The 25,305-nt window shown below is 41.8% G+C and overlaps 2 long non-coding RNA genes across 15 annotated transcripts in view; one reads left to right on the top strand and one right to left on the bottom strand.

Annotated features, from left to right (window-relative positions):
- The window catches only part of LOC110344248 (uncharacterized), a 216,833-nt gene extending 192,708 nt beyond the window's left edge, over positions 1-24,125 (bottom strand). For 7 of the 14 annotated variants that reach the window (XR_015448614.1, XR_015448612.1, XR_015448616.1 and 4 more), the window contains exon 1: positions 1,319-21,820. This is a non-coding gene — a long non-coding RNA (uncharacterized LOC110344248). The other 7 variants (XR_002386691.2, XR_015448621.1, XR_015448623.1 and 4 more) reach the window with 5 other exon arrangements.
- A 7-nt stretch (positions 24,126-24,132) lies between these two features.
- Positions 24,133-25,305, top strand: part of LOC147829603 (uncharacterized) — a 96,125-nt gene continuing 94,952 nt past the window's right edge. The window contains exon 1 of the long non-coding RNA XR_015448624.1: positions 24,133-24,297. This is a non-coding gene — a long non-coding RNA (uncharacterized LOC147829603). The remainder of the gene's footprint in view (positions 24,298-25,305) is intronic.

The following is a 25,305-nucleotide window of genomic DNA, read 5'->3' as shown; positions in this document are numbered from 1 at the left end:
TTTAGGACTAGTAATGCTCAAAAGAGAAAACACAGGAAAGAGGCAGGGCTAGGATAGATGAGAAGCAGAAAAGCAAAATAGATCCATTAACCAGGTTAACTTTTTATCAACTGCCCAGGTACAAATAGTAAAAGTCATAATAGAATTTTTACAAATATACCAAGATGTTTAATAGTGAAAATAAACAAAACAGTGATGTCCTGATATACCCATCCTCAATCCTTTTTTCTGTCCCCCTTTCTCATACCCACAGACACAAAGAAAGCTTAATATCTGTATAACGAAAACTAAGACCTTACCTGACATTATTGACATGTTTAGAGCCTGCACACCCCTCCATTTTCAAACTCTTTCACAGTCATTTATCATCTATGCTACCCATGCAAAGTCTTTCTGGCCTTCCTCACTTCTGCTTCTCTTGTCACCAAACCCTGACCCATTTAATTTCTTCCCATGCACACCTCCCATGCATTCTGCAGAACAGCATCATCTAAGGCTGCCCTATTTATTCAAAGACAATGTTACTGAGAACAATCTTATCTTTTTATACTAAAAGGAACTTATCAACAATAGTTCTTTTATCAAAGCATAAAAGCTACTCTTTAATTTGGAACTACAGTAATTACTGCCACTGTGGTTTAGTTTCTCTAAATCTTTAGTAGACCCAAAATTTTTCCAAAAGAAAAATAACACTCAGAAAAAAACAAAACAAAATAAGCATCATCACAACTACTGGTAGGGAAAACTCAGATTTAATTTCTGGGGTTTCCAATGTTTTATTGCACAATTCCTTGGTGCATTTAATCTCAAATTCTTACAGAAATTTTAAAATAGGTCCTATCACATAAAGAAACTTTTAAGTATTTTGATGTTTTTGCTCTATCAACAATTTGGGGGGGGGGGGGTACCAAGGATTGAACTCAGGTCCTTGCGCTTGTGCAGCAGGCGGTGAAACCACTGAGCTAAATCCCCGGTCCTATCAACAATTATTTTACTAATTTGAAAATTTATGAAATACATGTACAGGTGTATAATGTAAAAAACACTAAATAATCTCTCAATTTGGTACTTATTTTTGTCAGTTACTGTTTTACTCACATTTCTTTCGTATTAATTGTAAGTTTAGTTAACGAAACATGAATAACAGAATCATATTTAAAGGTGAGAGGTAAAAATGCAGAAAACTAAGTAATCCCTTGTATAGGATTGTGGCCTTAGAGTCACACATGTAAGAGGAAGGGAAAAGAAGGGGATAGAGAAGACAAGGATAGCTAAAAGCAGTATGTGAAGTAAAAAAGGGGGGACTGACTTCACTTACAATAAAAAGATTTCCTGAAAACAAGTGAGGTAAAATCCTTCTGCATTCCCCTCAATCCAAGAACTGAGCAGAAGTGCCATTCCTGGGATGCTCTGTAGTGCTGAAAGGAGGCAAGAAGATGTGAGACCTCAAAATCTAAGAGATGAATTGCAAGCCAGCCACTCATCCTCCCACCTCAAACACTTTCTAAAAAGTTAATCATCAAATTAAATGTTATAATCCAATTTCCAAAATTGTTCTACTCCACTTAAACTATTGTCACCTATAATAATCGTGCGGGCAAATGAATTTATTTCAAATATTATTCTCTTCAAATTCTGCACCATATCAAGCTCTTGATCACTCCACATTTCCCATTCCTGCCAAGAACACAGCTGGTTCTTCCTTCTCTCTGATACTACAGATCTGGCTCCCTCCCTAACCATACTCCAAACCACAGTTTACCCTACCCTAAAGGCCTAGTCCTTAGTGCTCTGTTTTCTCTACATTCTCAGCTCTGGAAAAACTTAACCATCACTGCTGGGATGGCAAGACAGTGCCTCTTTGGTTAGACACTGCAACCTGAGCTCTAGTTGTACATTCCCAACACCTTACAAATTTCTCCTGAAATGTCTAAAACCAAGTAAGTACCCTTTCTCCCATCAAAACTGATTTATCTTTCCAACTGTGACATGCCTGCCTGATCAATCTGCTGATCACTTTTATCCTCTTCTTCTTTCTTGTCATTCTGCTGTATCTTCTCTACCATGTGTCCTATTTTCTTACTGGTCTCAACTAAATTCATCATCACTTGACTGTTCAATGAATCTACCTCTTATATCTCAATTCTTTATTTTACAAAAAAAATCGTAACAAAATAAGAGAATTCAATTCATCTTTGACATTGCTACCGGATTAATCTTCCTCTAGATAACATAGTTCTTTTTCCTTTTCCAAATTCTAACATCACTCCCCTTCTTTAGAATATAAGACAGAAGTACAGTGGTTTCAAAACCTTTTTCCATATTCTTTGACACACTTCTCTTTAAAAGGTGAAGCCTAGCTCCTCCCTCGGGAATATGGGCTGAATTTATGGCTTGCAACTAAGGAACAGAATGTGGCAAGAGTGGTAGGTAGTTGTGTGGTTTCCAAAGCTAGGTCAAAAATGGCACTGATGCTTTGCTTGGTTTCCCTGGAATACACAATCTGAGAAGCAAGACTGCCGGGTCGTAGGACAGTAGGCCCTATGGACAGTCTCACATAAAAAGGAGCTGAGGCCAAGCAGGACCAACTTGTTACCAACCCCCAGCCCTCAGAGATGGTAGCCTGGCCAACATTTTGACTTCAATACCAGAAAAGACCCTAAAAACCTGAAATACCCTGTTAACCTCTCAAATCTCTGGTCCAAAGAAACTATTAGAAATAATCAATGTTTACTGTTATTTTAAATTACTAATCATGGGGGCGATTTGTTACATGGCAAGAGATTACTAGTTGAGAAGGCCCTCTGCTGTCGAGTAGATCAAACCTAAACTGTTTGTGTCCTAAGTCATCCATGAACTTCCCCCCTTACTTTATTGTTGAATATAATAAACATTACTTGAATCCAGGGCAGTTATTTCACTAATTTCACATGACATGGTGAAATTTTACCTCTACTTCAGTCTATGCCATTTGTATTTGTAATCCCCTTTCTTGGTCTTCTCCACTAACCTAGATGTAATGCTTTCCTTTAGGGCCAACTCAAGGTCTACTTAAGTGATAATTTTTAATATTTTAAAATGTATATAAATAAACATACAATTGATTTCCAAAACCACATGGTAGTTATTTAAGATATGTTATGATTTTTGCTTTTTTGTGTGTGTAGTGCTAGGGATAAAACACAAGCTGTCACATATGCTAATCAAGTGCTCCACTGTGAGATACACTCTCCAGCCTCTGCTATCTTTATATTTCCCATATTAATGAAAGCACAGATTTAATCTTTTATTAGAATTAACTTTTATGATTTTTTTTAAACAAAATTTTAAATATCTTGTAGTAATAGACACATACAATAAAGTTTACTCAATTTTTAAAGTTTGTCAAATAGATTTAGGGAGTAATTTGGCAGCATCTAATAAGTAACTTCACTTCTAGAAATCTGCCTTACAGATACAGTAACCCAATCAAGCAAAAAGTACAAGGGTATTCTCCACAGTATTGTCTGGAAGAAGGAAAAATTAAAAGCAGCATAAAATACATCAATAGAGGAAAACTGAGGTCCGTTTAAAAAAAAATGAAATGGGTCAACATGTACTGCTCTGTTAAGATACCCATGATGTATTAAATTAAAAATTATAAGTTGCACAAAGAAAATAAAATACTTAAGAATAAATTTAATAAGAAATGTGCAAAACCAAACAGAGGAAAACTTGGAAACATTCCTAAAAAGATACAAATGAAGACTTAAACAGATCTCTTATTTTTGGATAGAAAAAGTTATCACAAAAATGTCAGTTCACCATAATTTATAAATTTAATGAAATCCCCACAAATACATCAGTAAGTTTTTTTAATGAGCCTCATACAGAAAAACAAATGAGCAAAAACAGCTAGGAAAACCCTACAACGCATAGTCTTGGAGAGGAAAGGACTTAGTTTTCTAAACATTAAGTTATATGGAGCTGCCTCTTCTCTGGCAAGTGTGGTGCTGACCCATGAGCAGACAGCCAAACCAATGGATTAACACAGAAAGGCAAAAAAAAACAGCTTGAGGACTGTACGTGGTAAAGGTAGCATCTAAAAACCAGTGGTACATAAGCTGATCATTTAATAAATGGTACTAAAACAATTGGCTACCCATTTGGAAACAGATAAAATTAGATCCACATCTCATACTACACACCAGAATAAACTCCAAATGAACTGGGGGTCTAAATTTAAGACAATGAAGTCTTACTAGTACTAAAGGGGAAAATGGCAAACTCTTCCTAACCTCGAGGGTGAGGAAAGGCTTGCTAACTATGTCTCAAAGTGAGGAAGAATGAAGATTGATCAGTTTGACTAAACAAGCATTTTTTAAAGTTCTAGAGCACTTGATTCACATGCAGTATGCATAGAGCCCTGGGTTCTATAGCCGGCGCTTAAAAAGTAACCTATGGGAAAAAATAACAGATAAAAATGGAAGAAAATGTTTGCAGCACATCCCAGATAAGAGGCTAATATCCATAACACAAAACGACAGAGGAGCTGGCCTTAGTGGCTCCTACTGAACAAACATGTGACAATTTCAGCATCGAAAGAAGTTCTATTAAGAAGAACATAAAAGTTGGGTGTGGCACACACCTGCAATCCCAGAATTCGAAGGCAGAAGGAATGCTAAATTCAAGCCTAGTCTGGATAACTTAGAACATAACAAGACCCTGTCTCAAAAAAATAAGTAAGTAAATAAGGAAAAACAGTTTAAAAGGCTGAAGATGTCCAAAGGCCCTGGTTTCAATCTCCAATGCTGCAAAGCAAACAAACAAACATTTTAAAAATACAGGAATCTACTCTGTGGAAAAGAGATAAGAAGAAGCTCTTCTTTGGAGAGCTTAATAAATGAAGAAAGAATGATAAAACTACAAATCTAACAAGTGCAAGGTCCTGAGTTCAATCCCCTGTACAAAAAAAAAAAACAAAAAACCTTCACTAAGAAACCACTTTAACAACTGATTCAGGCAAAATGCATCAATGAATTCTAAAGCCTAGGCATAAAAGTTTGAATAATAGAATAGTAATGAAACCTAAGAATACTGCTCTATGAGATAGTTATTATTTGAAAAGGGAAGAGTAGCGCCCCCCCCACCCCGAGAGAAAAGGATCAAAGGTCTTAACCATGTAGCATTTCTGGCAAAGAGCAAAACCTGCATCTAATCATGAGGACACATCTAACAAACTACACCTAAAAGGCAGGCTATGTATAAGGACTGGTTAGTACTCTTCAAAAATGTCAACACCAAGAGAAAAACAGAAAAACTAAGGAAATGTGCCAGCTAAAAAGAGACTATGTCACGTCATCTGGGAATGTCTTACTATAAAGATATTTGAGGGCCGGGGATTTAGCTCAGGGATTCTGCCGCCTGCCTCGCAAGCACAAAGTCCCAAATTCGATTTCCAGTACCAAACAAAAAGATATTTGAAGAATAAGTGACAGACTCTGAATAAGGCCTGGAGTTAAAATATCATACAACATTAATTTCTTGATTTTGAAAGAGAAACTTTGAAATGTATACACACTTCTGGAAAAGAAAAATAGTATGCTTTTTCAACAGATGGTGTGACCCTCGTATGGGGGACCCTAAGGGATGTCGTATATCACAGAAACCCCACTATACTGCAGGCCCTTAGAGAAGAAACTGAAAATGTATATGCAGCAATCTCAATGGTTACCCAAGCAGCAGTTCACCATACTAACAAATGCCTGGAAGCTAACGGTCACCACTTTGAACACCTCTTGTAATTGTAGAGGCCAAAGGCAACTTGCATTTATCTCATGACGTCTCAGTAAATTTAATATTAAAATATTTACACAAGTTTTTCAGTTTTTCTTTTCATGAAGTGTATATACATTTTTTGGTGGTCTTCCCTCTATGCACTTTTCTTTAAATAATTCACACAAAAATGTATAGAGATGGCTTTGCTGAGCATAAAGATGAATTGAATACATTTTTGATTTTAGTGATAAATTACTCCTAAGAAAGGATAGGGGTGGAGATAGAACTGGGAGATTAAAACAAACATTTTATACCCCAATTTTATAGTTATAAAATACACTGACAATATTATGAGAGGTTACTATCTTTCAGTGCTTTATGATATTTTCAAATGCAAACTACATATTTAACAAAACTGTCACTTACTGAAGACAGAACTTGAGATCAACCGACTTCACTTAATATAAATGGCTTTAATTCCGTACTAGTAATCTCATGTCAGTGCAACTGACATGTTGACAGTTGTTTGAGTAAATATTCGAGTTTATAAAATTTGTCTCTTAATAGAGAATACTGTCTTGAAAAATTTCACATACATACACACATGCCCATGCATATTTCACATACATACACACAAGACCTCCAAGAGGCAAGTTTTAAAATGTACACAGCAGTGTTGTTCACAGAACATCAGAAACAGAAACATCAGAAGGAAGCAGAGTAGAGAAAGAAACTGTGACATGTACATACAGCAGGAAACTATATAGGAATGAAAATTAATGAATTATAGGTACATACCACTAGCACGGTTAAATATCAAAATCTTAATGTTAAGAGGAATAAGAGGGGCCAGGGGATTTAGCTCAGTGGTTCCACCGCCTGCCTCGTAAGCACAAGGTCCCAAGTTCAATGCCCGGTACCAAAAAAAAGAGAGAGAGAGAGAGAGAGAGAAAGGAATAAAAAAGGTATAGAACAATAAACTCAGTATGATTCCATCGTATAAAGATAAAAGACAAGCAAAACTATGTGTTCATCAAGTAAAGTTATGGTCCAAATTTTATCCTTTTGACAAGCCTGCGAGAGGCTACAGCACTTATCCCATTGCAAATTAATACACTTCGGTATTCAATCTTATGCAAACTTGCCAGCAAGGTTAGCTTCATCCAGTCTCACAATCTCTTATCAACTACGAATGAAGTGATAAAATCAAACTTCTTTAGCTGCAGAGTCACACCTGGTACTCCTGTTGAAAGAGTGCAGAATTCCTCTCTGAAAGGCCTACCTGAGCAATCAGCAACCCTTTTCAGACACTGCTGAAATGTTAACGTTCCAGAAGCACCTGTCAAGAGCGGCCCATCTGTCTTCATTAACCATAATAGACACCAGGAGTAATTCCACACTCACTGATTAGCAAACAGTGGCCTTCAAGAGAAGACACACTAAGAACCAATTAAAAACTTTGTGCTGGACTGGGGATTTAGCTCAGTGGCACCACTGGCTGCCTCCTAAGTGCAAGGTCCTGAGTTCGATCTCTGGTACCAAAGTAACCCCCCAAAAAACCTCAAACTTTGTGAAAACAGAAAATAAACTGGGTGAGTTAACTCCTAAATTAACTTTTCATGCAACATATCTCAAAATCCTGAGAAACAGTAATTCCTAAAAGATGAATACCACCACAGAAGTTCACCCTGGAATTACTCATCCCTCAGTAGCCACAGAGGACTAGTTCCAGGCCATTCCCCCATGGCAAAATCTGTAGGTGCCTGACACCCTTATACAGCATAGCATAGTATTTGCATATAACCTATGCACATCTTCCAATACACATTAAATCATTTCTAGATTACTTATAATACCTAAATGTTATGTAAATAGTTGTTCCATGTTATTTCAGGAAGGATAACTAGAAAAAGCCTGTATATATCTAGTGCAGGTACAATTTTCTTCCCTAAGTATTTCTTATAAAATTAATGCTTTTTAGAGTCCCAAGAAAGCTTGCTTTCTCTCTTTGCAATGTTAAGGACACAGCAGGAAAGCAACATCCATGAACCACAAAGCTGGGCCTCACTGGACACAGAATCTGCCAGTGCCTCCATCTTAGACTTCCCGTCTCAGAAATACGAGAAATAAATTTCTATTGTTTTTACACCTTTCAGTCTATGTATCATAGTTTGTTACAACAGCCCTAATAACTAGTACACCCTTCAAAGCTGAAAAAATAAAAATATTTCTCCAACCTCTTGGCTTCATGTCTACTTCTCCAAATTTCTTTAGGATACAAGGAGAAATATTCTCCTGCACATTACAAAGTTAACAGTAACTGAAAGTCCATACTTGCTTATTTACTATTTATGTTTAAACAAGTAAAAATTAAAAAATAAAACAACTTACAGGGTACTTAGAGCAAATCTCCCTGTCCTCCAGCTATTTCCTTTTCTTAGAGGCATGAACTGTTACAATTCATTTTCTATCCTTCTAAAAATATCATATTATATGCAAATGTTTATAAATCCTTTTTTACATTCTTCTATGCCTTGTTCTTCCTTAAGATTTTACCTACATGAATAAAGCCTATCAGAATACAATCAGCTTAGCTTCCTCTTTCTAGTTTTACTGCCACATATGACTATATATGTGTGTGTGTGTATATATACATACATATATACATATGTGTATATATATATAAAATGGTTTCTGTGGCTCAATTCATTCAATATACATTGTGCCAGACAAATCTTTTTGGTTTTTTAAAAAGGAAATGAAAGAAACCTCTCTCTCAAATTTAAATATTTTCTATATATTACATCATATTATTGGAGCAAGACTACAGTAACAGATGTGATAACTATATTGCAGCTGTACCAAAACCTTTATCAAGACTTAAAGGTGAAATGTCATAATGTCTGCAACTTATGTTCAAGTAGGTAGAATAACATAAACATATATACTTGCCACATTTGGTTCAAAACACTCAGAGAGCCCATGTAGAGTTGAAGGGTATACAGGTATTCATAGTAATATTTTTCTACAGCTTAACATTTTCCAAATAAAAAATATTCCCTTCTGTTTCCAAGTGGTCTCCTTGCTTGTCACCTTAAAACATGTAATGACCATTTCCCAACTCATGAGACTCTGTCCTAACCTAACCCAGCCATATCCCTGCACTCTCCCAAAAGAGTATATAAATGTTCTCTTTAATCATTCTTAACTACTAGTTCTTCAAACTGCTCACATTTCAGAGGCCTCCGGCATCTTCTACTGCCTTTGTCCTCCTGCCTCTCTCTTCTTGCCTGGAACTTCCTATGGGTTGGCTGAGACATACACTGCCCTTCACCCTTCCATGGCCTGCACACTGGGCACCCAGCTAGGGAGTAAATACCCACACACAAAAAACCCTGGATGAGCAATTCTTTTCTAACCTCCACAGTACCTGGGCTCAATGCTATGCACATAACAGGCATTCAAAATTGTTTACTGAAAGAATGAGTTGTTTTAAACAATTAAAGAAGGGCACAAGAACTACTGTATTGGGAACCATGGTGGAAGAATGTTGAAGCTCACCGCAATAACCTCAGAAAACATCTCCAGTCTTCTTCCCAGGTTTTTCTCCAATACTTTCCATGCATCTCACCTTTCCTATCCTTACAGATTGTCCCAGCAAACTTCTGTCTCTATGCCACACTGTTTGACTGAGAATAGAAAACTTGTCCCATAAGCCCAAATAAAGGGAATCTCAAAGCCAGAGCAACAAAATTCTCTTACATTTTCTCTGTAATATTAGTGTCTAAGGCTGTAAGAAGGTATCAAAGCCTGAAAAGAGCACCTGTCAGCGACACATCTGTGGAATATTCCTGCGCAGCCCCTTCTACCGGTTTGAAATTAGGAAGACCTCCTCTGGGTGTGTGCTTATTTATAAGACAATGCTAGAGACACTTTAACACAGAGGCAACCAGGATGCTGATTCAGACAACAATCTGCTTGTGACAAGAGTATATGTTGAAAGAGTTGACTCACTAACAAGAAAAAATAAGAATGATACCTACACTGAAAAATAGGAATGACACCTACTTCAGATAAAACACGAATTGCAACTGCACAAACATGTAACAGGAAGAAGCTAAATTTGTTTCACATTTTTCACCTGAGTACATCACAGACCTAGGAGGAATCTTCAAATAAAATCATCCTATAATTCAGTTTCAAAGAGGTTAAACACCTACTCCAACACATTGTAACTAAGCAATGTTTAAGTTATAGCTGCTTTAGAACTCAAATACTCTTCATGTTGCTATGTTCACTGCACATTGTAGGAGTGGTGAATCTCCTAACTTTGACTTCCTATCCCCCCAAAAATAGAAGGGGTAAGGAGGTGGTATTGAGGTCACCTATGTCTTTAAGTAGGTGTGAAATTTAAGTAAACTGCCTATATTAGCTTTGAAGGTCATTATAAGCTACTCTGACCCTTACCAATGGTATAATAGTTTGTATTTAACATTTGTATACCAAATAGTTGCAGTTTAAACAATTTTAAAACATTAGCCCAAATAACAGTTTTACCAAAAGTTATAATACATGGAAAAAGTCCTGAAATTGACAACCAACATGATTACTATTACATGAATTTTGCCAGAATGCCCTTCAAGATGGGGAACTTTCATACTTTATATGTATTTTCCACTGAACCTGGAATTGTTACATAAACATACTAAACTTTTCTGAAATACTTTGTATCAGCATGGAATTTTATAGGCTACAATAGCCTTAAATAAACATCAGAGTAAAAGTTGTCTTTAGCTTCGGACTGCCATTAGGCTAAAAAAAAAAAAAAAGTAATATGGAAATTAATAAGATATAATTAAGCAAAGGGAAAGGAGGAACAACAAAAGAAACAGAAAAGGGCCCATAATGGAGTGCGGAGAGGCAACTGAGTGAGGAAAAAGGTAGAAAGAAGAGAGAATAAATGAGGAGAGGAATGGCCCAAAACTGACTTGCCAGTGTGCAAGGGCATGGTGTAGCAGCATCTCACAAAACTTCCAGGTAGATTCCGGATATCTCTAAGGTTTGTTTTCTTTTGTTTAGTTTTGGACAGAAGGCTTACCCACAGAGGACATGTTTACTTGCATCTGCTTTTAGTCTCCACGTCGAAGATTAGGAGGAGTCTAACACACACAAAGTGACCCAGACTCCACAATCCAAAACATGCTAGAGCAGCGATGGCGAACCTTTCAGAACTTTCAATAAGAACAAACAGCCCGCTGTGGCACGCATGCTGTAGGTTGCAATATCCATGACCTCACATGTTCCTGACAAGTAATTCTGCTGGAGTTTAGATCATTCACTCTAAAAAGGCACAGTGATCGGAAAATATGGTTAGCAAGTAATACATATACTTATACAATTACAAGTCTGTGCTTGAAAACAAGTGCTACTCTCCAACAACAAAACACAGTCAGAACACAGGCATTCCTAGGCGACTCTTGGGATGCCACTGTGGTTTTCCTCAAGAATGTAGGACTGCTTTCTGGGTTAAGGGGCTGGGACCATTTAGACATAGAATGTCCCCAGCATCTCAGGCCACCACCACATCCCACACACACAAGCGCAAATTCTCTACAGCTACTGCCACAATAATCATTTTTAAAACTGTAGAGCATTTCTGTTGTTTGGAATCCCAAATAATTTTTCAATTGCTTACTTTTTTGAGGTGTTAGGGATCGAACTCAGAGCCTCACACATGCTCTACCACTGGGCTGCGTTCCCAGCCCTGGTCTTTTAGCTTTGAAAAACACATTATCTTGGAAATATTCTGCAGATGATATGGAATGACAAAATAGGGCACTAATTCATTAAGCCTATCAAGTCCTTTTGCAAACTGCTCCTTAGGTAGTAACAAAGATAACATGGCAAAGTGCAAATTTCTCTGTTCTTTTTCCAGAACTAAATTAGCAGCAGAAGGAAAGTCAATTTAGAATCCTTTAAAAGCAAGAAGGAAGAGGGATCTTGGTATACTTTCCCATTAAAATAAGGAGCAGAATATAAACACATAAGCATAGTAACTTTTCAAAACTAAACCAAAAGGCATAAACTATAAACTTCAAAGATAAAAATCCAAAGAAATGCTATGAATGACCTTTAAAAATATGTATATGCTTCACTTATTGCTACCAAATACCTGAATCTTTTGGCAAGAAATGCTAAAAATTGAAGAGCCTTCATAATTGATGGAGACTATGTAAAGTATTTTAAAATCTTGAAAAGCTAAAAAATAGGAAAATCTAAAGGAATATGAATACTACCAACAAAGGTGATTAAGTGTTCTTAGTACAGCAATAATTAAACTCTCTGAAAACAAAAGGAACTGCAGATTTTTTTAAATGGACAACTTGTGCAATGAGTACACGATACATCAATATAAAGTCAGAAAGTAAAAACAGTTCCCAGCGGCCTTGACAGTGAACAGATAAGTAGCTTGGTGTAGTTATAACAGAAAAGATTCAGCATGTACTAACAAAAATTCCCCTAAAAGGAGGACACAAGCACTTAAGGTCACAGTCCATGCACAACTGTGCAAGAGAAAGATCTGAGATAGCATTCTTTTAATGAGTTGTAGAAGAATTAACAGAAATGCTAAGCAGGCTCCTCGAAACTCCCCTGGTGGTTTAAGTGCCATCACCCAAAGGATGTCTTTAGAAGTTGCTGCTGTCTCCTGGGACACAGAAAGCCGAAGAATCTTCCAAGTCTGAGCGAGCAACCTTTACCAAGCAGAGAGTTCAGGTCAATGGCTGAGGCTCTCAAGGTAGATAGCACAGCATGCAGAAGACCCCTTGCAACCCACCCTAACTCCAGAAGAAAGAAGGGGGCCAGTCACCCTTCAGACAGTCTAAGCTGAAGAGTCCTGCATCTTCTCACACTAGGCCTCAAAAGCACCACCTCTACTCTGAGACTGGTCTCTACTAATAGGCATCTGGCAAAAAGCCTAAGCACTCCTGCAAGGGTCTGCGACCTTACTATCATATGGGTCAACTTCACCCAGCATCTAAGGATCAGTAAGACCTTTCTCCATCCAAGTCTTTCTATTACAAAGAAGCACTCTTGCAAGGACCCACAGCTAGTGGGATCTGGAACCCAGCAACAAACTGCAAAGCATGCGGCTCAATATCCAAGGAGCCACTGTTCATTAAAGTGATTAACACTACTCTACCTCAGTATTCCTTCCAATAAACTAAGATCAGCCAGCACAGAAAAGAGAACTTCGGACAGGAAAAGGAAGAGGGAAATGGAGAGTTAGGACCATAAAAGAAATCTATGTGCAGGATTTGGCCAAGCAACAATCTGCCTGAGAAGCTGGGGGCCTGGATGAGACAAGCTGGAAGAAAGGAACCAAAACAGAGGCAAGGGGGCAAAGACACACATACCCACTAAAGTGCTCGTCCTACTCAATGAAAGAAAAAAAAAAAAAACAGTATGTGTCTTTAACATCTTCGCTCTCTAATGCACAGGGGACTTTTTAAAGGTCTTGAGGAAAGGGGTGGAGGGAGAAACTCCCTGCAGGACCAGGAATTGGATCATACAGCAACTTCCCAACAATTAGCTCATGGGGGTTCCCAGCACTCACAGGCTGCTAACCTCAGCCCCAAACTGTCAAGACTGAAGAATTCAAAATAGTTTCATACAGTCAGTGTCAGAGATGATGTTTGAGTCAAAAAATGACCGCATCTTATTATACACAACCAAACTGCAAGTCACATCTAGTTCAGTTCAGAGTAATAAATCAAAATCTAGGGTAGGGGGCCGGGGATTTAGCTCAGTGGCTTTGCCGCCTGCTGTGCAAGCGCAAGGACCCAAGTTCAATCCCTGGTACCAAAAAAAAAAAAAAAAATCCAGGGTGATATCCAAGAAATACAGTCTATTACATGCTTACTAAATCAACACTTAAAATTTTTAAGGTTCAAGATTTTAAAGTATTTCAAGACAAAATTAAAACCTGTAGATGTGAAAAGCAGTGAGTACCAAGGTCCGAACCCAGATTCGTGGCCTGTGCTGTAGGAATGACTTGTTTCCTAATGAAACATTCAGGAATGAGCATCCCGTGTGCCTTTCAGAAACATGATTTGAACAAGTTAACAACTACTAAAGCCATCTAAAAATATTAAGCACAGCATGAACTCTGGGCCTAATTTTGGACAGCATTTGATATGCATTAAATAATAGTAAGTGGTGATATTTATCAGAAATGAAAAAAAAATCATTTTTATCTTCCCATCCCCTCTTCCTCACCTACTCAGTTTTATTTCCCTGCTCTCAGGTAAGGTTATACATATTGTTTCCAAAAAAAAAATCTTACTTTTCTTTCCTTTGCAATAAATCCACTCACATTAAAACATACTGTCAAATGTCACTTCAGCTCACCTCAGACCTTGAGTCCACCTGAAGCTGGGAGCTTGGGGGTGGGGTGTACAGCAGTTTTATGTGGAATGCTTGTGGAGCACCTCCTGCCCTCCTAGAGTGCCTTGGAATCTCCACCAAAGCCCCACCATGCCCTTCCTCCTAAACATGCACACCAAGATTAGTGTACTTGCTACAGGTAGGTTTGCAGGGGCTGCTTTGGGACAACTCTGCTGGTAGCCCCACTCCCCTTCTTACCATATTCTAGTCCCAGAGGTCCCTCATTTAGAAACCTCAGAGCCACTACTGTTTCCTCCAAGGTCCCTAAAATAGGGAATGACTATGACCTGATTTTATGGTCTTCCCTGATAGGCATCTCCCTCCTGCAACAAAGGACATCCGAGTTAACACTGTCACAGTCTACTATAGACCCAAAACCAAGGAGTTTCACCAAAAATTAAAAACTCTCTCTCAAGCCAGGTGTAGCACACACTGGTAGTCTCAGCTACTGGGGAGGTTGAGACAGAGTGAGCCCTTAAGTCCCACAGTTGGAGAGACCAGCCTGGGCAATACAGCAAGACCTTTAAATATTAAAAATTTTTAAAAACCAAAACCCAAAAAACTATCTTTAAAAAACAAAATAAAATCTGTTTCATAAAACCTTTTATTTACTGAGCTCACAACTTATGATGTGCTGTTATACACTGTAAATGTATCATAAAAGGCAAGAAGGCACTTGATTAGATTTACTACAATATTAAGGTTAAAGGAGTGGCAAATAATTTTGTCGCTAAACTACAAATATTTTAACCACGTATCAGTCCAATTATTTAAATATAAGATGACCAAAATTACATTTTTAACTTTTATAGGATAAAAGGAAATATAAAAATGATAACTATCAAATTTATTCAATACAAGAACTGACTGGGTAAAAGGACACCTGCCTGGCCTGTGCTCAGGATAGTCAGTATATAAACAAATGCACTGCCCAAGTGACACAATGTGCCTCAACAGGGGACCACTCTAAGTAGGAATACCCAATCTGAGTTTTTTAACAGACTCAAGAGTTTTGGAATATATACGGAATTCCTGAGAAACTTAAAAAAAAAAACTCTAATCCCTTTTTTAAAAAAATCTCAGTGCCGCATGTATAGCCCAGTGGTAGAAAGCAAGCTTATTAGTATGTGAAGGGTTTTGGTTTAATCCCCAGCGTCAAGACAAAAAAGAAATAAAATTCATTTTGCCATTCATTAATTTTAAATGGCATAACATTGGAGAAATCAAGAAATGGATAGGGGCTACAACTTGAAAAGACAAGAATGTTAGAAGAGACTACCTAATCTAACGGTTCTAAAAGTGTGGCTCTTTGAACAGCAAAGATGGCATTAGTCAGAAACCTATAAAAAATGTACATTATGGGAGTCCACCAAAGATCTACTAAAACTCTGGGTGATGACCACCAATGCGACTCAAACAAGCCCTCAGGGATTCTGATACATACAAAGTTTGAGAACCACTGATGAAGAAATGAAACCAGTGACTTCCTTCAATTCTTAAATGAAGTTAGTGACTGTGGTCACTGCAAACAGTTCTCAATAACTTTTAAAGTGACTCTTAAATTGTATTCCTGAATCCATGCATCCTCTAGGTTTTTCTAGGCAAAATACACCTCAATTTCCTACAGTGTTATTTCTAATAATATTTAACTTTCAACCAGGCAGATCTAAGTATCAGAAATATTTTTGTCCTAAGTAATTTACATAGAATACCTAAAAAAAGCCTTCATGCGACTGACCTCTCCACAAAAGTAACAAGTCAAATCCCACGAGCTTTTTTTTTTTTTTAAATAATTATTTGTTTGGTTAGGTTAACATTTGTTGCTATCAGCAGTATTGCGTTCTGCTTTGTTATGGTTGTGTTTGGTTTGGTTTCAAACGCAACAGCAGGAATTAATGGGACAAGCCACTGACAGTTTGTTTTGAGGGGAAGGGTTGTACTGATTGATATTTCTTGCCCCACTAAAAAGGTTCACACCAGAAGTATTTGAAAAAAATTCATAAAGAACAAATGGACTATAAATTGCTTAAAAGGTCCCCCAAACACTTCACGTTTTATCTTGGAATGTATTCTACAAATTTTTTGACAACAAATCTGCATTTCCATTTTACTTGATCGTAAAATTAGTTTTCATTTGTGGAATATGGAGTGGCAGAATGACAGGAAGACAGAATGTGTCCTACGAACAAGTTGTTATAGATGAGCCAAGCTTAATAGTACAAGGTAGGTTAAGTTTGATGCCTACTCTGGATAGACGATTAAGTATCATCTTCTGAAAGTACTAAACCACATATCTGCTTGCATCATCAACCACCCAATATAGATTTACCACATGTAATAAAATCTACAATTTTCGGCCTTTGCTGTGTCACATACCTTTTTATACAAATATTTCAAAGTCTAGTAGTAGTTATCTACACAATTAAACATATGCTTCTATTTACATCTTAAATATCCTCTTGTTGAAGATTATAGTATTGGTGTCAGAACTACCACACTCAGATTTAGAGGTTTCAGAAATCAATGTTTCCACTTATGTTCTCATACTGAACTTGTTTTTTCAGTGTCATACCAAAATAGATGCAAATTTTCAGTCCTCTTTTTCAGACTCCATTAACGTATACAATTACCTTTTTGCTTACAAAACAACTTTTCTAACTAAAGTTCAGTGCATGCTCTTATCTCCTCTGAAAAGTACATGCACAAGTGCATGAAGCAACAGAAATGACTATTTTAATTTGATTTATACATCCTAACTTTCTATACGACCTGAGCACCAATCTTGTGATTTTATTTTACAATCTGTCATCAAAGAAGGGTAAAAATTTCTGCTACATACATTATTGGAAAGAAAACCAAGTCACCGAGTTAACAATGAAGCCCCTGCATGCCCGGGAAAAGTGTGGCCAGTGCATTTACGGTCTTCAGCCTTCTCTTCAACTCCACAATATACCCAGAAGGCTTTACATTGTTTCAAAATTAATTTGCTCGACAAATATGTATGAGTAGCCGTATGTGTCAAGCATCACACAGGGCAATGGAAATACAATGGCCAGCAAGACAAATACTGTTCCTGCATCTTAGAAAAGTACTGATTAAACTACAGAACTTTCATTTGGTTTATACATGAAGGCCTCACATCCACTTGTAAATAATTACTCTTAATTATAATTACTCTCAACCACTCCACTCTGCTGAAAAAAAGTCACACGAACTACCATATGTAAACTCAAGGAACACAGGGACAGTGCTCTATAAAAATGAAGGCCTCACATAGGTTTAAAAAAAAACAAACCCAGCTGGGCACAGTGGTAAGGGCGTGTAATCCCAGAACCCAGAGAAGGTGAGGCAGGATGTTTCCAAGTTTGAGCCCAGCCTGGGAAACTTAGTGAGACCTTGTCTCAAGATAAAAAATAAAGGACTGAGATGCAGCCCAGTGTGAAGGCCCTAGGTTCAAACCCCAGGCCTGCAAAAATAACTCAGCAAGTACCTTATAATCTACAAATAGGAAGCACTGGCTTTAGCCCTAGAAGGTGAATCGAGATTTTCTTTTTAAAGGCAGAATACCTTAGCCTAAATATTCACCTGTTAAAACACTAGATTTGAATTTTAACTGTGTTGTCCAATACAGTACCCACTCATGGCTATCTGCTCTTGGACCGATTAGATATTCATTTTCTATGTCCCACTAGCCACATTTAAGGTGCTCAATGGTCTCAAGTAGCTACTGGCTAACGTACTGGACAGCTCTAAAAGACATTTTTCATCCCAGTAAGCTGTCCAAGACAGTGCTGCTCTAAAATAACTTTGTTTACGAAGTCTGAAAATCATGGTACAATGAAATGTGATGTAGCATCTGTACTCTGCTATGGCACATGAAAGTATGAGAACTGGTAATATGCTATTTCTTCCTTCCCAAATAGGCAGCAGTGGTCTGAGCACCTCCCCAGTGTATATTGGCAACTAAGAAAATCCACTGTCCAATAGGCCAACAGAATGAAACTGGAAAGTAAGTGATAAACAGTGTATTTTGCCCCATCTTTCCTATTCCTCGTTTTCTATGTAAAGATGTCTGCTTTCAGCCTAGTGGCTCACAGCAGAGGAATTGAGGACAACTGGAATGAAGATGTGTGATGCAACTGGAAGCAACATAATGAGCTTAACTGCTTACAGTGTACCAATCCACCTTTGAAGAACTCAAATTAGTAGGGGCGTCCAACATGTAACAGATACAATACGACATCCTGTGATAAATGTAATGAGATAAATGTGCTAGGAGATAGAGATGACACAGAGAGGGTATTTTTAAATACCTTTCTGAAAAGAAATCAAGGGAAATTTACTAAAGGAGGCACCCAAGATGTAAAAGTGCAAACTAAGCAGACATGTACAATGAAACCCCAAATGGTATGGCCAAGCCAGAGAGAATGGAGGGAGGCAGACAAGGCTGGAGAGCTATTTCCACGCAGGACCATGTTTATGTCAGGTTTTGCCTGGGTGTATCTGTAAACTTTCCACACCAAAACGGCAAGTAATGTCAACACTGATCCTTAAAACTCTAAACAATACAAGTTTGACAGCAATCCTTAGTAAGAACATAGAAAGATCTTTATGACAGCACCACAATACAACTCAGTCACATATTGTAATTGGAATCCCTTGTTTTCGGGGAGAAAGCTGTCTTCACTGTTTTATTTGGAGTACCCTCAGAGACCACGTCGATGTACGTTTTCAAAACAAACAAGATTACCCCCACATCTCAATGTTCCCAGAGACAGAAGAAGCAAAACAAGGGGCCACCACAACTATATAGCATTCAGCTACCTAAGGACTCTCTAGCTGCGCATGTAAATGCCTGGAAAACATCAGCATCTTCTAAGACTCTTCCTTACACTTTGCATGTATGTTCAATTCCCAAAAGAAAAAAAAAAAAACCACTTCCAGGGGACCTGTTCTCTTCAAATTACTAGAATCCCTTACCTCTCTCCTCACAAAAAAGTTCCTGAAAAGGTAGCCTGCAGGCCTTAAAAGAATTCATCAAGTGATTCTCCTCCTTTTCAAACAAGTAAAACATTCTGGACAAAAACACTTAACAGTAGAAATCTATGTATGCGAACTCACTGGCCCTAAGGCATACATACAACAATTCCTATTCCCACACATTGCTCTCAAGTTAAAAAGTATCCCCCTGCCCCAGCGCAGCAAGTAATATTGAAATTACAGGCTCTGGGATCTGCCTCCCTGGGTACTACTAGTCACAGATCAACTCTCACTTAACCTGAACTTCCACTGCTTCAACTGTAAAATGAAGATAACAGTATTTCACTGAGTATATCCATGTTTGCATAGCCACAGTGCCTAGCACACACCCCATTCGGTAACAGATCAATGTTAAGTACAGTATTTGAACTATGTTTACTATTAAGTCCCTAAGTACAGAGGATTTCACAACTCTTTAACCCATCTAGCTGGTTACCTCTGTAAATTCTTACTCCTCACTGTGCATCAGAAGGGGGGAGGGGGGGAGCTGTAAAATTACACTCTATATAGACTCCCTATGAATTTGGGCAGTTGGCATAGGTCTGCCTGGGTACTGGAATTCTCTTTAAGGCTCTCGGTTGGCCTCAATATGCACCCAGGATTTAGATCTACATATAGGTCTCTCCTACATTCTCTGTAATACACTTGTAACGTCTTTTCCATTTCTGAGCAAACCGCCCCAGGCCGCCGGCCCCTCCAGCCCAGGCACGAACCTTGCCCGGATGGATGCCGTGACGACTAACGCAAACGTTGCTCATCGAGGACCAACTGCGACGAACTCCACAAGCAAGCGGCTGGTCACCCGCAGACAGAGTCGGTTGGGGGCCTCGACCATTACCCGCGCCCTCGCCCAGCCCCACCCGCCTCAGGCACGTGACTCGACACGCGCCAGCTGCACGCGGGCTCCATCAAAACAAAAACAGAGGCCGGGCCGGCGGGCGGCCACGGGGGCGCGCGGGGGTGGCAGGGAGCCAGCGCGCGTCCCCGCCACCTCGGCCCAGCGCCGCCGACGCGCCTGTGCCGCCCCGGGCGCCGTCGGCCGCGCGCCTCGGCCGAGAGCAGAGGGCGCCACCCTGTTTACCGCCCGCGCCCGCGCGCCCGGCCCGGAAGCGGCCTCCCGGGAGCGGCCCGCGAGAGCCCACCCGCCCAAGGTGCGGACGCCGGCTCTGCGTGGGAGGCGCGCGGTCCGCCGCCCCGGCTGCTGCGTGTTATCCCCGTCTGGACTGTCACTCACTTCGCCCCCAGCTCTGAACTCTGCAGCTTCCGCAGACCCCCTCACGTGGCCACCCCCTCCGGGCCAGGGCGCTGCGGACCCCAGCGTTCAGAGGGATCCCGAGCCGGTCCCCACCCCGCCTCGGACGTCACCCTCCCGGGACCACCCCACCCACACCTTCCGCTCAAGGCTGGGGGGGAGGGGGGTGCTGGCTACAAGCTGTCAGAGCCCGGTTTCCACATGACGAAGCTCACCCTCGCCCTCCTCTCCACTTGCGCAGCCGCTCAGCTGCGAGCTGAAACACATTAAAGCAGGGGCAACGTCTTGATTTTTCTAATTTGAAAAATAAACCCCAAAAGCAAAACAAGAGACGCAGTTTTACCAAGTGCTCGCTTTAAAATTCCCCCATTCCGACCACCTCTACGGTCGTCCTACCAAGCAGGGGAGACTTACCCACCCGAAGTGCCTCCCGCACACCAGCCAGGTGACTGCTGTCCGGAAACCCGGAGCCCCACCCACCCCGCCTGCGGGGAACCCGCGCCTGGGGTGGGGTGGCGGCTACAAGGTCTGGTGTCCCGAAGTCAGAGTGACGGGGGACCAACACCCTCCCGGCCTCCGCCTCCGCCCCCGGTCTCCAGAGCAAACCCGGGCATCCAGCGTCCCTCCGGAGTCTGACGTCTGGGTTCTGAGGGGCTGCCTTCCGTGAGCGCCCCGACCCCGCGTCCTTTCCCAGAAGTGCGCCCCCTGCCCTGGTTTCCTGTTGACAGCAAAGGTGGGCGACGTGGGAAAAAGGCGAGAGTTGTCTCTAGGTTCGGGATGTCGGTCTCCGCGGAGTGAAGAGGTGGGATCTCGAAATGGAAACAGCCCCCCCCCGCCGCTCCCTCCCCTCCTCCTCGTCCTCCTCCTCCTCCTCTGTTTACCTCAAGTTTGAATTTTATCTGCGCAACATTAGCTGGAATGCGGACATTGAAAAAAAAAAAAAAAAAACACCACCCGCTGTCTACCCGGCAGCAGCTCCGGAGGAGCCATGTGGCATCAAGCCACCGCAAAGGGGGGAAAAAAAGGGCTCTTAGCAACACAAACATGGCGAAATAGCTCCGACAGTCCCGTTTCACGCACAGCCCTACCTTCTGCCTCCGCTCGCCCGCCGAACATCCCCGGCCGGGAGCTGCAGACTCCTCCGGGCACCGGCAAGGAGGCCGGGGCGCGCGGGTGGGAACGCGGGCCGCCCGAGGGGGCATTCATGGAGTCTGCCGGGAAGTACTTCCAAGGGACGGCTAAGCCCATCTGCCTCACCCACTTGAGATGAACAGGACAAAATCCCCGTGCCCAAGTCCTCCTAGACCGGGTTCCCCACCATACTGAACTTACCTCTGGGCTGAACGCACGCTGCTTCCATCCCTTTCCCCGTTCTTGTCCTTTCCTCCAGAGCGAGACGCCAGAGAAAAACGATGCGCACGTAGATTTATAGCATATTCTTCGAGAATTTCCCTGGGATGATCACTGGGAATGACGGAGACTCCGGAGACAGGTGCAGGGTTGGTGGCAGGAGCAGCCGGCAAAGTTGTTCTCCGCCGCGCGCTGGGCGGCGGGGTCTCCCGGCCAGGGCCGAGGACCCCCGACTCCCTGCCCCCCTGCCGTCGCCCACTTGTCACGCCAGGCTGCTGCGTGCACTCGGCTGCAGGAGAGGTGGCGTAGTTTCTCTTCCTCCCACCTCTTCTCACTCACTTGTTTTTGTAGCCGTGGGCTCCCCTAATGCGTTCCTCTCCACAATGTTGTTTCATTATATCATGTCCATCATGTGACACCAGAGAGGCCTCTCTACGGAAACTTAAAGGGCCGCCCACGTGACTGCAGTGGCAACAACAGCGGCAGGACTGGTGGCAGTAGCGGCCGCAGCTATTGTACCACCACCCATCGGAAGCCCCTGGCAGCATCCCGAAGGGGCTTCTGGCACTGCAGAAGCTCGAAGAAGCATCCAGGAGCTGTGGCATCGGTACGTGCGTGGAGCCTCTGCTCATTACACAGCAAGCAGAACAGAAGGAGCGTCCTTAAATCCTTTCCTACACTCATAAAACCCACGCTCTGGTAAAATGACATTTCGTGGCTCCTACTTTATTTCCCCCAAAGAGCAACGACTGTTCTGGCCGGCCTGATTAAATTTTACAAAGTAAAAAAAAAAAAAAAACAACAACCACAGATTTGTCCTTCTGTGAGTTCAGTCCCATTTTCACTGGTAGAAATGCCAAAACAATAATAGAGAGTCAGGCATTTGATACATAATTACCATTCAGCACCACTTTCAAAGCTTTCTGGAATTACATTCCTCCGGTAACTGTGTTGATACTCACAGGAGACAATGCAATGCAGTTTTTCTCCTCCGCAGCTATATTAGGGCTTTGTTGCTGACAACAGTAAAAACTTGTTTGTGTCAGGAAATGAGGTATGAAGATATGACCTGGAAGGTACAGACAAAACCAAAGTGACAGTTCTGCATTACTTTTCTGACCATATTCTTTAAAATGGTGACGAGAAGAGTGGCTGCTGTAAAATCCCTGGTGATTCGTGGGAAATAAAAGAATCAGGAAAACATTCACCCCCAATCATACTATACATGGTAGACACTAGAAATTATACACATAAACATATATGTATAGGTGTGCAGAGTGAGGAGCTTGTGCATTTTTTCTGGTATTTTTGTCCTCATTTCTAGAATTTGACAAACAACTCTGAAAGACTTATTCAAGTCCGTTGATGTGTGGAAACTCTCTAACAGTTTTGAATACTCTCTCAGTACTACTGGCTCACAACTCCTTTAGGTGTTTCTACCTTAAATCCCAGTTCTATGTCTTAAAATTGTTGAAGGGCCCTGAAGATGTTTATCTTATAAATCTAACCTAGATAGCTATTTCTGTTTGGGTTCATGCTTTTCCATTTTACAAAGAAAACTAGATTGGCAGAATTACCAAAAAACTTAACAGGAAACTGAAGAGCGATGGAAGATCATCGTTTCTTCCGGCCTTGCCTTGACTGTATCATCTCTTTCCACCTCATCAGTTTACCTCCTCAGCCATGATAAATCATCGTCACTACATCTCTTCTGATTCCATAAATCCCCCGATTTTTACTTCCCAATCTCACACCTAATTCCTCCACCCCTTTCCCCTTTTCTGCCCTTATCTCCCTCCCAACTCCGTCCCTCTACAGCCTGGGTGCTAAGGACCCCCATTCCCTCCCAGTCCTCTTCCCCCTCAGCTCCCCGCCCCCACCCTTTTCCCAGCTCGGTCTCTCCTCAGCAACTCTACCTCCTTACCTCTCTTTGACCTCCTTTCATCTCCTCCACAGTCTGACCCTGAACTTCAGGGCCTCTTCTTACCTTTCTTTACCTGAAATGTCCTGCCCCTTACTGGGGTCTCCTTCACACCTTCCTCTCCGGTCCCATCCTTTCTGTGGTCAAGCCCCAGCATTCCTCCACGGCTCGGCCTGGTCAGCTGGAGCCTCATTTGGTTCTCGTGGCCCTGCGCTGGGAAAGGAGTGTGTGGTGCACAGAGGGACCAAGATTCCCCCTGGTCCAGGGCCCCTGCCTCGCCCCCTCCGCCCCTCCCGAGTCCGGGTTGCGGAGCTTCCTGGGCGGATGGTTTGGACTTGCTGCCGCAGCTGCGGTTCTGCTGTGTCATGCAAGAAGGAGGCGGCGGCGGCAGCGGCCGGAGCTGGAGGGGGAGGAGGGGAGGAACCTGATCCTCCGGTAGCGAAGGGCTGGAGGCAAACACCGACCTCCCCCAGAGCAGCCCGGGAGTAGGGAGGGCTGTGCTACCCCGAGGGGCCCTCCCGGCGGGCAGAGGGTAAGTGGAGCGGCGCAGGTGGTCGCCTTGGGAAGGGAGCGCGCAGGGGGGTCAGGCGGGCGGCGGGAGCATTAGGAACACCTCGGCCCAAGTAAAGGAGCCCAGTCCAGTGTCCTGCTGAAAGGGACCCGGCCGCAATAAGGATGACCAGCCAAACGCAGCCGCAATTACTATTCTAACAACTCCCCACAGTTGAACCAGGCTGCACCGAGGGTGGAGTTGTGCATTCTGAACTCTGGACGGAACTGGAGGCAATCGTTCAGGGTTGGAGAAACATCACCCAGTCACCCTGAATAGCCAACACACCCCATATTCCTGGTGTAGCCTTGCTGCGCTTTCTGCGTTGTCTCGTTCAAAACCAGGGAAGGGGGTGGGAAACCTGCCCAACCTCACTTTAGCCACGAAAATAATGCTCTTGGCCAGTGGCCCTGGACAATCAGCCTCTGGGTGCAATTAAACAATCAATAGGAAAAAGAGCTTCACCTCCTTCACTGCCCTCTTTCCCTGAGCTGTTCGACCAGGATAATTCATTGTGCTTAAAGGAGAAAGAAAATGTGTTGTGCACAGCACACACACACACACACACACACACACACACACACACACACACACACACACACACACACACACACCCGCGCCAGCCTCCCCACCACCCCAACTGCAGACTGCAAAGCCTGCGCTCACCTTGCCTTCAGAGCTGCCCTCGCGGAGACCGTGCTGGGATGCTGGAGGAGACTGGCTCAAACTCCGAAACTCACCTCCGCTTCCCTTTACCCCTAGGGGATTCTGAGCAGGGATGTGTGAGGAGGATGTGTAGGGACCGGCTGGGCACATGGGAACCTTACTTCTTTCAACCAGTACAACTCGCAGGAACACTACGCGTTATTATTATTCCTTTCCATTTCACTTGTAGAAATTGTTGAAACACTTTCTGAAACATTTTTTTCAAAATGTCAGTCGTACATTTAGAAGTAAGGGGTTGATGGGATTAACTGAAAGGCTAATGAC

The sequence above is a fragment of the Heterocephalus glaber genome, unplaced genomic scaffold (assembly GCF_053883595.1).
Source record: "Heterocephalus glaber isolate CG9 unplaced genomic scaffold, H.glaber_assembly_v1.0 deba00000546, whole genome shotgun sequence".
NCBI lineage: Eukaryota > Metazoa > Chordata > Mammalia > Rodentia > Bathyergidae > Heterocephalus > Heterocephalus glaber.
Note: the sequence above shows the minus strand (reverse complement) of the source record. Positions and strands in the feature narration are given on the sequence as shown.